Here is a 12,290-nt window from a genome sequence, read left to right on the forward strand (position 1 = left end):
ACAAAGCAATAAGGGCTGGACAAATGACACGTTTCTAGAGTCACGCAGTATTTCTTTATGAAGGCAACAAAAATAGGATAACAAATGACGTCTTCACAGTTATATAAAACAAAAATGTCTACTACAGTGATGTGTCACATAATGCAAGGTTACATAACACAATACACAAACATTTAGAAAGAAAAAAAATCCATGTTAGGGCTAAATTATTTAATTTCTGGATATAAATGAGCTGCTCAATCTTAAACTGCATGCCATGCCTGTTTCACTTGTAGTGTTAGTGTGTTAGTGTAGCAAGAGTGACTCGTATCTGTGGAAATTGAAGTTCAGAGATTTCCTTTGACCTCAGCAGATGTTAAGGGAAGACTGAAAAACAGACACATTGGTCACAGCAGCCATGAGAGAAACATCTGCTCCTAACCTTCTAAGACCACACTGCTAATCCAAGACCGTCAACGTTGTTAACCTCGACAGCTCGGGTTAATCATTCATAAATTTTAATTAAGACATTTTTAATAATTTATTCAAAAAGACAACTGTATTAATGCATATGTCAGCAGGGTGATCTCTGGAGGGTAAAAAAGGTTGACATTTACAGGCTTGATGCTTTAGGCTAATATTGGCCATTATTCGCCCCAGGTGATGGAGCATGAGAACGTCAGGCAGCCATGTATTAAAAGATTGCATGCTATAATTACATTTCATTTAAAGTTCAAATGTTGAACACAACTGCCTCCGCTCTGGGGTTTGGTGGAATGGCAGGCTATAATCAGAAATGGTACTCTGTACCAACATTAACTTCTGATAAACTTCTGAATCTCTTCCTCGAAAACAAAACGAGGTGATGTAGCGACAGATGAAGAATATAAAGGCAGTGAAAGGCAGAAATTGCTTTTGACAATGTTAATTAAAGCATAATTTAACATTTTTAATTCTAATTTACCTAGACAATTAAAAGAAGTTAATGAAATGATTCAATATGCATAAAGGTGTGCTTTGTTTTGCTGGTCTTGCATCTGAACATGGTAATTTAGTACATCTGCCTCTGCTTCAATGATCCTTTTGAACTCTTCAGACTTGGACAATAGATGGTGGTTGGATGGTGGTTCAATGCTGCCATCTTGTGTTGCTTTAGAGAATTTCATCTCAAAGCTGCCAGTCGATAGTCCCTCCACATTGTAACCGATTTCAAATGGTGCTAGACGTGATGGAAACTCTGAACACCAGACGAAAACGGTCAGCCTTGATGAGAGGGGGTTAAGAGGTCAGAAGGCTGGACCCCAACTCATGATCAGGGTAATATAAGCTGTTTGGAACTGACTCAAATTTTAAATTACTGATGCCAGCAGAGCCACCTAATTGCTAATGACAGACTTTCTGTCGACCTACTGGACGAGGCCGTACGCTGACGTCATTCCTGAAGTCTGTTCCCGCTCAAGAACACCGATTTCAAATGGTGCTAGATGGGATTTTATACTCTAAGACACCATCTGAAACCAGTTCCCTGGGGAGGATGCCTTTGAGAAAACCCATCGTCTGAAGCCATGTCCAAATCTGCAAGACAAAAAAAAATCATATCACTTTTAGAACAGTTTTTATTATCATTTCTGAAGACCCAACTCAAGATTCTGCTACATTCACTGTTTCAGTAGCAGATGACAATGAAATGAATCAACAGGTTGAACTCATTTTCATTTAATCATAATTGAGTTTTCCATTAAGTTGACGCTCTTTTCATTCTGTCTTGCCAAACAGCTTAATGCAATCACTGCAGTGGTTTGTAAATGACTGAGGTACTTTTTTTTTTTTTTTTTTTTTACGCAAAGATGCACTTTGCTTACTTGAATGCATCATCTTAATGAACTCTAGGTCAGTCTAGAGGACAGACAAAATGTAATTTGCAGTTACAGCAACCTACTGGGTTTTGTTTTGGCTGCATTACAGAGGAAACTCGTTTCTAGCTATTTGAGATCTGTTCCTTTCATGGCATTTCAGAAAATAAATCAAAGATTTCATGCATTAACAATAAAAGTGCTGCGGTCCAAGTAAACCTCTGTGGCTCATTGGAAACACATTCTTTGAATTTAGGTGTGCTGCTGAAATAGCACAAAAAACTGCTCGATAGCCATCATTTTAACTTAGTTATTTATGATACTGACTGCATAAATGCAAATATTCTTTCCTTAAAATGGCATGCATTTAATCTGATGACAGAAGATTCTAACTTCTGACCAAAAGTAACTGGAACGTCAGGAAGAGCGCGACTCTTTGCTGGTACTGAGGACAACCAGCCATTGACAGCACATTTGAGAATGACATAGACGCTCAGTTCCTTCCGTCTGAAGTGCATCAGATGGGGCACAGTAGCAGGCTGGCATCAGAGATGAACCCTAACAAAAAAAACCTCCATGAATCATAATGCGGAAAAATAGATCTGCGCGACTCCCGGTAGACTTCTTTGTAAGGCACAATAGGATACTGTGTCCTCTCCTGGGCTGGCCTCAGGCATCCAGTCTGGCTCCAGGTCCACGTGGGGTTTACTGTGGAACAAGACGGGAAAAAAAAAAAAAACATGTCCTGAAATAGGTAAGGATTCATTAGTATGAACCCCCGTAGCCCACCCTCGTGAGGCATGCAGAGTACAGAATGCCTAATGAGAACTCATTTGAGACTTTGTCACTGCCGCTGCTCCTATTTCTTTCGGTTGAAATGACACCGAGACGACTAATATGAAAAACGGATTCTATTTGTAGGTCTGGCATTAAAAGGCTGCTGTTGTCCTGCTTCGTCAGTCTCTCAGACTTTGTTGTTGACGACAAAAGGTGACGTAGCAACTAATCCAAAATCTCCGTGTGTCTTTCAGGGACAATTTCCCTGTCCGTCCGTTTCTAATCCTCTTTTCTGGTAGTTTAATGTCTTAGCATCTAAAACAAAGGCAGCTGTAGTTATGTTTTGGCCACTTGTAATCATATTTTGGAATATGTGATGGCAGACACTGCTTTACGGACATGTACGTTTGGTACTTTGACCAGAAAAGATTAAGATATCCTCAATTACGGTCGGCACACCCATTATTTACACGACTACGGTGTCAGCTTCAAGACTAACTCTGGCTGGCAGTGTTGTCCAAAGGCCGAGACACACCTATCATTCGTCTTCGCCATGTTTATTCGGACTCCGAACATAACTACCCGTGGACTCTGCGTCTACCTCTCTCTAACCCTAACCCTAACCCTAACCCTAACCGCTCTCTTGTTGTTCTTCCTACGAGCTCTGTTCGCAGGCTATTGTGTGTGCAGAGGCTGCTGCTTTTCTGCATCGGAGCAGTTTTTTTTTTTTTTTTTTTTTCTGCCGAGTCACCTGACCGTCGTTCTACTGCTTGTTAAAGGCACATCGGCCCCCTTTACAACCAAAACAAAGGTGGATCGGCTATAATTTGAAGCCAGGCTGTGTGGAACGGCAGAAACCACGACCACAGTGGAAATTGTGACATAATATATCCGTGCGGTTTCAAACAAACTAGATGGCACATCCCATTACGTATGAGCCTGCGCGGTGCGTTAGCAGCCTAATGTGTGTCAGAGGAGAGGGCCACTGGGTTGGGTCACGGGCAGGTGACGTAAACTGAATGCTGGATGCCTTCATATGTGTGACGGTGTGTAGGTGTGTGTTACAGTGGGATTGTGTGCATGTATGCATGTGTAAACAGGGTAGGTGGTTAATCCTCTTACAGATTAGAGGTCCTAATTTATCAGGAGTGAGAGGGGCAAACTCATCGAGGTAATGTGTTTTTAAACCACCTGACAACTGCGCAGTGAAGGAAAACTACCGAGTCATCTTGGCCTCTAAAGGCCTACAAAACTCACGGCTTAAACTTGTTGCTTTTGATGTGTTGCAATCAGCGCGATGGCCTCGCACAAGTATCACATTATACCTGACTGAACCAAACAAACCAAATTTCCCGCTGGTTTTGCCAGAGCAATGTCCTAAAAGGACCAGATGTTCAGATCTTATAATAGCTTGGATTTCTCCTTCTGCGTTGCGTCATCACTGGAACAACAAATTGCGAAACGTTGGGAGAAGTGAGAGCTTTAACACTTTCAGATGAGCCTGACACTCTGCCTGCTCTATCTGATGCACAATGGGTGGAAATAAACACGGAGGCCAAAGACGGAGTTGGTTTACACTTTGTCGTTCTCTTCTGACTCATACTCTGCCTGTTGGGAAATATCAGATGTCTTGCTGATAACAAGACCGACGTTATGAGTTAAACAAATGGACACAACAGTAAACACAGGCCGAAGACATTCAAAGTGCACCTGCAGGGCATCCTCACCAAAGCAAATTAGGAAAACCGGGCTTAGCGATTCGTTTTTGGGCAAAAATACTGAGAAACAATAAGCTATCTCACTACTTTACTTTCCAATATATTAGAAATATCAGGGCCCTCACTAAAGGTAGCATGGAGAGGTCACTTTTAAGTTTCAGAAAAGCAGCTCGCAGTCATTCCTGGCCCCGTTTTTTCACTACGCTACGTGTCTTAACTGCTAACGATACCTGCAAATGAATGCTGCCTCACACTTGTCTATTAATACATCATCATCTAGCAAGGCCAGCAGTGCTCCGAGTTTAATTTTAGCACTGTCATCTCTCGGCTCCGTGCCACCTTCTATTCCATAATGTGCGTGTAGGAGGGATCCGTTTTAAGAGGCAGGGGGTCGCTCACCATTTCAGTTTAAGTGGGCTACAGGTGATGCTGGGCCCCCCTGCTGTAAACACATCAGTCAGTACAGTCACACTGCCTCTCCGCTTGTTCAAAAGCACTTCTTTGCTGCATCTAGTTTTAGACTGGCAGCGTCAGCTGAATTGCGTTCGGTCCAGCTGAAAAACAAGGTACTGTTGTTTAGCACTTTGTAACAGTGTTTTTGTGAAATTTCTCCCGAGAAGTCTGAATACAGCTAGGTTGATTGCTTCTGTTTGTATGTTTGACATGAGAGGCAGTGCTTCTCCCCCAAAAGAATAACTATTGAGGTCACGTTTCCTTGTCTCCGAAAGTGGGTCACTTGTTCTACTGGTCAGCCTCGGAAGACATGGTAAACATAATGATTGCATGGTGCATGATTCTCTTAAAAAAGTGATGCAGATACTGGGGCGCATTACCAGCTCATAATCATCTGACTATATTATATTATCTGATTCAAGTTTTCAAGATGAATCAAACAAAAAAAAAAAAAGCTCTAGCGATGTCCTCACTGTGTGCCTCTTCCCATGACCTTTACCTGTTTGTTTCCGAACTACCATAATGACATTCCCCCCGGAGTCAAGTTTCTTCTCAGTACACATAATTAAAGTTCTAAATGCCCCTTTCCCTTCTCTCTCAGCCTCTCTCTTTCCATTTCCTTGCCAGTGGTTTAGCAACGGATGAGTCTACTGCTGATTCACCCATTGACTGAACAAATCCACTTGACGCGATGGAGTTTTCTCCGCCCGTGTGTCTCATTTTCACCTCAGAAGCTCTGCGGGGTGAGGAGGCACTTCATACCCTGTCCATTTAACAGGTATGCAGCAGGAGGCGACGCACCTTCTTTCGCCTGGGTCATTAGCGAGGTAGGAGAGGCCGGCACTCTCCGTCAACAACAACAATGTCATCCCATCAGGCGTGTCAGCGTCCCTTTGTGCTCTGACAGGGGTGTGTTACGAGCTCTAGTAAAGGATGACAAATATGATAAACGGCTGGGTCCTTCAGAGAAAGTGGGGGGATACAAACCAGCAACTCAGTTGTAAAACGCTTTCCAGTGGTTTAACTAAGTTACATAACGATAGTAGCTAAACCTAAGCTAAACCAGGCCCTAGAGATAAAAAGTAAAAACGGTGAGTGGTCATGAGGAGAGGAGAAATTCAAACCTGTGTCACAACAACACCCCTTTAAAGGCTGATGATATAGACAAAAGATTGTGTTACTCATTAGCACCCCCTATGTTTGGGAAACACGGCTTGTTTTCAACATATCAAGTGCGCACAATAAAGCCAGATTACTATTAAGGACATCCCGGGATCTCTGTGACGCAGCAAATGCCGTTTGACACCTGAGACATAAATCACGCTGCGTCACCATAGTGTTCCTCACTTAGCTCTTAAGTTTCTGTTTCATCTGGAATCACTCAAACAACAGAAGAACCCCAGTTCATCGATTTGTGGCGTTGTTTGAAAAGTATGTTTATTGCGATTTTTTTAAAATTTAAAAATGTCAGTTCATTCAGATAACACCGCGGAAGCGAACCATGAGGCCAGAGGGTGTTAAATCATCGTGCCAATAAGAACTGCGTAACATCGTCCTCTCCCACAACAGGATTACGCACTATCCATCTCTTGCGCAGCATCCTATTCCGAGCTCTTCCTTGACACGCCATCCCTGCCGATTCCGCGCTTTGTTTACATCCTCTTTTTTACAGTAAAATCGGGCACCTGTCAAGTTTCTGACCGAGTAACTACGCCGTCATGCCGTCGCAGCATGTTCGACCATCGCAGCGGAAATTCCCACTGGATTTCGTGTGCCTTCTCGGACTTCGCGCTGACGCAGTTTCATTTACCTGTTGTCACATCGATGATGAAACATCCTGATTTTTTAAAATATATTTTTTTTTAAGTGTTCACAACCTTTTCATTCATCAGCCCCTCAGCCGTAGCCCATATGATTGTGAAATACTGGACTTTTATTTTCTTTCATTATTCTTTACACTTTCACAACAGCCCCTCTGGGCTTATATTCTTACCTTTCCATCCAGCACTCCAGTGGTCATGAATTACATAGTGCTATTCTCCACGCAACATACGCAATATGATGTCGCTTTGACTATGTTATAAGACAAATAACTTACGTGTTTGTACCAGGGCTGTTTTCCTTCCCGTGCCACCAAAGTAGTGTCATTCATTTCCTGGCTGGCGCCACTCGGATCCGGTGGTCGCTGAATGGTCGGTCCGCCAGATTCCCGTTTCAGCCTTATTGTCGCTATTATCAATCTCGGAGCGTGCGTTTATCACAGTGTATCCCCCTAACGATTTTCCATAGCGCAACACGAGAGCCCCGCCCCCGACACTCCCCCGATCGCTGATTGGACGATCGGCTGGAGAGTCTTTCCTGATCGCCTGAATCACATGTGGCTGACGCATGTTTACAAACATCGGTGAAATCACATGGTAATGGTCACCGTTTTACCGTAAACTGCCTCACATTGACGCAGCTACCACGATGTACCGAGAGTTTTTTATAACGGCCAAACAGTATAAAAACAATTAGATTGACATGTCATTAAGATACATTAATAATACCCCACAGACCACGTTACACTTGACATCCTTTTGGTCTGCATGTATTGTATTTGCTTAGTTGTTTAACCCGAATCCGCTTTTTCATCATCTTTTAAATTTAGTTGCTTTAATAAGTGGGACCTGTGACGAAAAAAAAAAGCTATTATATTTCTTACTAACAGTCGTACTTACTGTCATACTTTCATTACAGGTAAGAGTATTTGTAAAATAAATAAATAAAATATAAAAGAACCGTATTTATTTATTACATCCATATCGAGCAGTAATTTTTGAAATTACCAAAATAAATAAGGTAAAGTACAGTTGATATCTTTTGATCTGTGAGGTATTATTAATGTATTTCTTTAGCTATCTAATCTGTGTTTACCTTTCATTTCTTTTCAAATGTGTTAATCTATTGACGTTCTATCTAATAGATTCTGAGCCTTAATTAGAAAAATATCAGAAATAATTATAAATATGTTTGAGTTTTGTAGCTCTATTTTTGTAGTACTTTCATTACATCCAAGAGTCTATGTAAAAAAAAATAAAAATCTACCAGCAGTGTTTTTTAAATACGTTACACTTGATAGGCTGTCTTTTGGTCTGTGCAGTATTATGTATTTGCTTATCTAATCCAGCTCTACTTTTCATCATCTTTTAAATTTAATTTCCTCAATAAATGTGTCCCAAACAACAAAATGTGTTGAACTATTGAATTTCTACAATAGATGGCAGTGTAACAATCAAATATTGACTAGGTTGAATGAATGTGCTTTTTGGATGTCCCTTGGATTTAACCATATGGGTTTATCATATTTGAAAGTGACATTAAAGACATTCAGTATACCTTGTGTGTGGGTTAGTATGTTGAATTCACACTGACATATAACAGGTTACAGTATGTTTATCATGCTTTTTATTTACTATCATGGGCTTAGAATGAGAAACAGAAGGTGCCTGGTCACAGAAAATAAAAAGTTACTTTGTCAATTTTGCAACTATATGTTTTCAGTATGGTTTACTGACATCTGCAATTTACGGTAAAATACGTGAGTCACTGCGACATTTTACGGTATTTGGCGCGGTACGTTCAGTTACATAGATTCAGTTACGTCACTCATTTCCGGCAGTTTGTCACATCGCCTGGCTGCAGAGATGTCCATGAAAGTTTTTTTTTTTTTTTTTTTTTTTAAAGACTTGCAGCCTTTGCGGTAAGAACGTGTATATTTAAACTAGTGTTTCACGAAAAATGAGCCATACACCTTTTGTCACGACAGTAACAAAAAACTACCATCATGCTCGATAGGAAAACCGGGTAACGTCTTCTACCAATGATTTTTACAGTAGTCGCGCAGCAATAGTTAGGCTGCACAGTTAAACAGCAGTTGTCCCGTAAGTTCAACTCATTTAGTCTAAACCAGTGGAACAGGGGATGGCAGTGTTGGCATTATTGGTGTTTTTATTCAGACTTAAACGCTACCTAAGCCTCCAGTCACTAGGTGGCAGCAGTGCCCACACTAATCAGCAGGCTGCCCGTTCTACCCAGTAGACGAAGTACACAGGGACAGAGGTGAGGGAGCGGAGGCATTGAGGTCCGTGGTCTAACCAATGGATCTAACCATAGACATTAATACATAGACGCCGCGTTGACGGGGTTGGCCCGCTGATGTGACGTAACTGCGTGTCCGCCATATTGGAGGAGTCAAAGCTGCGCTGTGAGGTAATGCAAATACTATTTTAAAGCACATTTTAACGGTGAATTTTACGTTAATGCCTCAGCTTATTTAATTCACACACACACACTAAAGTTAATGGCAAACGTGTACCAAAAACAATGTATTAAAACCTTCTTAGTTTAGTACAATAACTTTATTGATCCCACACATCAGTAATTCATGTTTCATCAGCTGTAGAGTAGTGCAAAAAACAGTATATGTTACACTTTAATAATATATGAATAACAATAAATAGATTAACACCCCTCCACAAGATAAAAACACGTTATTGTCATTTATTTTTAGCCATTTGGAGGCAATGCTAGTTCTTTTCCAACTATGGATATGTTAACTGAGTTGTTATTAAGTTCGTTATACCCACCATGGCTCCTTGGGGCCATGACCACCACGGACCCGAGGGAGAAAGCAATTACTCATATTTCCCAGTTTGGGATGAATAAAGCATCTATCTATCTATCTATCTATCTATCTATCTATCTATCTATCTATCTATCTATCTTCAAGCTTCAAATGCTGAACACATTCTTTATTGTACAACATTGTTGCATACAATGTGCTGTTAATTCGCCTACATAAAGCCTTAATTTGAACTTTGAAAATATAAACTAAATAAATTGAAAAGAAAAAACAACAAAAACACTTGTAAACATATGCTTATTCAAGAATGCAGAAAACAAGAAAGTGCAAAACATAAATCCTTCCCTCAACACGCACAACAAAGTACTACCACAACATAGTATATCCCATTTTATTACGTTATATTTTGATTATTAAATATAATACCATGAGCAGACTAAAGTAAATACCATTGAACGAATAACTGAATTCTGCGCGGGAATCCACGGTATTTTCCATAACGTTGACAAGTAAGGGGAGAAGCGTCTGTGGCAGAAAAGATAGACGATAAGCTTATTGAAAGTAAATGCAAATGTTATGCACTTCTGAGAAAAGCTGAGCAAATTTTGCACACACACAAAAACAAAACAAATAATAAGAACTCACATTTTGAAAATGAATAAACTGATGAAGCTGACAAGTGACCAAAGTTTACATTTTAAAACGTTTTGAATGTTACTGTATTAAATCAAAATGCACATCCCAGTTGCCGGGTGAATCAGTTGCACATTTTTTCTGTTTTGAGAGCAGTCTTGTTCAAATGTCACAAATTGAGTTATTGAACTGAACTTGGAAATTGTTTTAAGTTGTTGCAGATGTTCTCAGATGTCTCAACTCATTTTATGAATCTATTTCAATAACCACGTGATTTTATGCAGAATACTGGTGGTGCTCTCACAGTTGTTCAACAGCAACCCAGTAGCTGAAATTTCCAGAAATCCCCAGTAGATGGAGGCATAGTATTGATATTAAACAAAAGGAAATGGATCATATAGTTTCATTCAAGCGCTGATCATTTTTATAAGATAAATAACAACAAACCAGTTCACTAACCAGTTAATTGTCAACTTAATGACAGCCTTTATCATTAAGCTATATAAGCTCTATATAAACTGCTTGGTTGTGTGATTGGTGTGAGATTTGATAAAAGTACTGACATTTTCTGCATTTGGATATTTAAGTGATGCAGCCTTGTAGAAAGTTACTGCTGATCTTTTAGCAGCAAACACCATGCTGAGCTTTGCACCCACTCAGCTTACAGCAGCTGTACAGACCATGGTTTCCTCTTGCCCAGCAGGGTTGGTAAGAGAACCATTACAGCAGTCATGTATAGGCTGTCGGAGTGGAACAACAAGGGCTGATAAAGGTCACATCAGTGGGAATGACAGCGGCGGTTAATTTGCCTTGGTTGCATCGACTGCACACAAACAAGCACAAAGTCAGGCTTTTCACACATGCATGTGGCTCTTTCCAGGACAGTGACAGGTTACGTGACCGTATTTTGTGTGACATCAGGCTTTTTGTAAACACTCTTTAGTGCTAGCATTGGACTATTAATGACATTAAACACTATTTTTTTGTTGTTGTCTGTACCTTTTCACACTGAATGTCCTCAAGAAAACTGAAAAAAGTCCTTTGTTTCAGCTTTAGTTTTTGGGTTATTCCATAACCTGGATGACTAAGTAACAACTTTCTCAAGAATGAGATCCAGACTTTGTCTTCAAAACTCTTGAGAGATGTGAGAGAGGTTATGTTTTGTGTGAGATAATAAATACAACAGGGTAAATAATTCGGAAGTATTTAATATCTGCTTGAAGTTGATATTAGTAAAATCAGTCCAGTTAGATTTTTTTGGAGCGATGTTTACCTAATAGTAACAGCTGTTTTTTGCTGTTGGTACTTATTCACAAGACTATTTTCTATTTCAGCGTTAATTAGTTTAATTTATTATCTTCAAAGTACTCTAGAGACGTATTGTCTGAGAGATTAACTTTGTCTTTGTAACCTTTCCTTGTTGGTTCTTAAGGGAAATAAAAACACACGTTGGTTTTCATGAGTATTTAATATCTATTTGTAATCAATATCAGTCAGTCCATCCAGTATAATGTCTTTGGAAATATATTTTTCAGAGACACAGAACTTAAAATCTGGCTTGCAAGAAAATCATCTCTTTAAATTAAATCATTGTTATGCACACAATACACAAAAGAGATACAGTTGAATCAAAATTGCTTAGTAATTTCATAATTAAGCATTAATAATTAATCATTTCTGTATGTAGTATATATGAAAAGCAACTCAAGTGTGAATTTCATAGCACAAACGTACCCTAATAGCAGAAGAAACACAGAGGAAGTGACACTATATTTGAGGACATACTTGAGTATTTTATAAGCAAATAAAGTTGAGTGTATCTGCACAGTCCCAGCTGACCAAGCGCTTTCCCTCCAGAGAGAGTGCCCCGCAGTGGTGACCCCAGACGGGGCACTGTGGCATCGCGTCTTGGCTCCAGGTTTGGTCGTCCACATCTGTCCCATCCACCCACTGCCAGCTGTCACCTAGGTAGCGCAGGCCAGTCCACACGAGGCCTGTCTCGGCTGTCCTGCTCGTCTGCAGGGCTTTAACCTGAGCAGCTTCAGAGGACACGCTCATCAGGTCTCTGTTCAGGTTGCGACAATGCTCCAACGCCTGCTCCCACGGCTTCTTTTCTTTCACCAAAATTATTCTGCTCGCGAAGCAGAAGAAGCTGTAAACCAGTTCCTCACAGGTAGTACTCAACCAGCCAGAACGAGTTTGTAGCACACATCTGGCATTTTCAGTTTCTATGTGATCTTCTGACCAAATGAA

General features: G+C 40.4%; 1 long non-coding RNA gene across 1 annotated transcript; it reads right to left on the bottom strand.

The window, feature by feature from the left end:
- Positions 1-35: 35 nt before the first annotated feature.
- LOC125007307 lies at positions 36-7,267 on the bottom strand. Its single transcript, XR_007112674.1, has 2 exons — positions 6,879-7,267; positions 36-2,540 (listed from the first exon to the last, which is right to left on the bottom strand). It is a non-coding gene; the product is annotated as an uncharacterized LOC125007307 (long non-coding RNA).
- Positions 7,268-12,290: the final 5,023 nt, after the last annotated feature.

The sequence above is a fragment of the Mugil cephalus genome, chromosome 4, assembly GCF_022458985.1.
Source record: "Mugil cephalus isolate CIBA_MC_2020 chromosome 4, CIBA_Mcephalus_1.1, whole genome shotgun sequence".
Classification (NCBI taxonomy): Eukaryota; Metazoa; Chordata; class Actinopteri; order Mugiliformes; family Mugilidae; genus Mugil; species Mugil cephalus.